Here is a 1,942-nt window from a genome sequence, read left to right on the forward strand (position 1 = left end):
TATATGGCTTTGTCATTGTTGATGATTATTCTCGTTAGACTTGGGTGCATATCGTCACTTACAAAAATGAAGTGCAGGAAGTCTTCAAATGATTTTCCTCAAGAGCATCTACGAACTTCGGTGTGAAGATCAAGCATATCAGGAGTGATAATGGAACCGAGTTCAAGAATACTGGTCTCGATATACTTGGTATTACTCACGAGTTATCTCCTCCCTATACTCCTCAGCAAAACAGCATCGTGGAGCGCAGGAATAGGACTCTTGTTGAGATGGCTTGCACTATGCTTGATGAATACAAGACTCCACATCGTTTTTGGCCAAATGCTATTGATACTGCATGCCCCATCATCAGTAGGGTATATCTTCACAATTCTTCAAAAATACCTCATATGAACTCCTCACTGACAAGAAACCCAATGTAAGTTATTTCAAAGTCCTCGGTGCTAAATGCTGGATTAGAGATCCTCACCACCGCTCTAAATTTGCACCCAAAGCACATGAGGGTTTTATGCTTGGTTACGAAAAGGACGCGCACACCTAAAGAGTCTTCAACACCTATCATCACAAGGTTGTTGAAACTGTAGATGTGCGGTTTGATGAGACTAATGGCTCGCAAAGAGAGCACCTACCTCCTGTGCTAGATGAAATGTCACCTGAGGAATCCATCAAGTTCAAGGCTACTAAGGATGTCATCCCTACCGAAGAGCCTGCTGAAGAAGTCATTCTGGGCCGTGAAGAAAATTACACAGGTGCTACTGAAGAAAATGGCCCCGAAGAAATTGTTGGGCCAAATAAAAGTCGTCAACCTGCTCATCCTCGCGTTACAAATGAAGTGCAGATTGAAAGAATCATCAACGACATCAATGCACCAGGTCCTCTCACAGACTCAAAAGGTTCACATTTGTCTAACTTTTGTGGGCATTTTGCGTTTGTCTCTATCATAGAGCCCACCAAAGTTGATGAAGCATTCATGGAGCCTGAGTGGATTCAAGCTATGCAAGATGAATTGCATAAATTGGAGCTCAACAATGTGTGGGAGCTTGTCAAGCAACCAGACCCACGCAAGCACAATATCATTGGCACCAAATGGATCTACCATAACAAGCAAGATGAAAATGGCCTTGTGGTGAGGAATAAGGCTCGTCTTGTAGCTCAAGGCTGCACACAAGTTGAAGGAATTGATTTCGATGAAACTTTTGCACCTGTTTCTAGACTTGAGGCTATTTGCATATTGCTTGCTTATGCTAACCGTCATAATATCATCTTACATCAAATGGATGTGAAAACTGCATTCGTGAATGGTAAGCTTGAGGAAGAAGTATATGTTGCTCAACCACCAGGTTTTGAGGATCCAAAACTTCCATATCACGTCTACAGACTCAGCAAGGCTCTCTATGGCCTCAAGCAAGCACCTCGGGCGTGGTATGATACATTAAAGGAATTCCTCATGAAGAAAGGCTTTAAACCCGATTCACTTGACCCAACTCTTTTCACCAAAGCATATGATGATGGATTATTCATGTGCCAAATATATGTTGATGATATTATCTTTGGCTGTACTAGCCAACGTTACAGTGGCGAATTTGCCTATATGATGAGTGAGGAATATCAAATGTCTATGATGGGAGAACTGAAATTCTCCTTAGTTTTTCAAATTCGTCAACAACATAATGGCATATTCATATCCCAGGAGAAATACCTCAAGGATGTGTTGAGGAAATTCGGCATGCAAGATTGCAAAGGCGTCAAAATCCCTATGCCCACAAATGGCCATCTATGCACCGATGAAAATGGTAAAGACTTCGATCAAAAGGTATACCGCTCCATTATTGGCTCTTTATTGTATTTATGTGAATCTAGGCCAGATATTATGCTTAGTGTTTGCATGTGTGCCCGATTTCTAGCTACACCGAAGGAATCACACCATAAGGCTGTGAAGCAT

Source organism: Triticum aestivum, chromosome 3B (assembly GCF_018294505.1).
Source record: "Triticum aestivum cultivar Chinese Spring chromosome 3B, IWGSC CS RefSeq v2.1, whole genome shotgun sequence".
Taxonomy (NCBI): domain Eukaryota; kingdom Viridiplantae; phylum Streptophyta; class Magnoliopsida; order Poales; family Poaceae; genus Triticum; species Triticum aestivum.